This window comes from Bison bison, unplaced genomic scaffold (genome assembly GCF_000754665.1).
Source record: "Bison bison bison isolate TAMUID 2011002044 unplaced genomic scaffold, Bison_UMD1.0 scf7180017864153, whole genome shotgun sequence".
Classification (NCBI taxonomy): Eukaryota; Metazoa; Chordata; class Mammalia; order Artiodactyla; family Bovidae; genus Bison; species Bison bison.
The window spans coordinates 1,736,591-1,736,967 of NW_011494725.1; positions in this window are offsets into that span (position 1 = coordinate 1,736,591).

Below are 377 nucleotides of genomic sequence, written 5' to 3' on the forward strand. Positions count from 1 at the left end.
GGCTGCACCCTCCCTCCGTCCCTGGTGAGCCCGCGGACCGCGGGGGGCGCGGGGCGGGGGTGGGAGCAGAGGAGGAAGCCGGATCGCTGGCTTCACTGCGGTCGCAGCTTTGGACCTTCCCCACGGCAGTGATTCTTTCTTTTTTTACGTTCTTATTCCTGCCGCCGCTGTGTAATCGGGCCCGGGGAACAGACCTGTCCGGCGGAGTCAGGGTTAAGTTGACAGGCTCTGAAAAGCCAGCTCACGGTGGCTGGTGACCCGGGCCGGAGCGGAGTGGGCTCCGGCTCGGGTTCTTTAACGAGCAGGTGACTGTCCCGGACGCGGGTCCTGGTGCGGTGTGTGTGTGGGGCGGAGAGGGGGGGAGTGGGCGGCGGGCC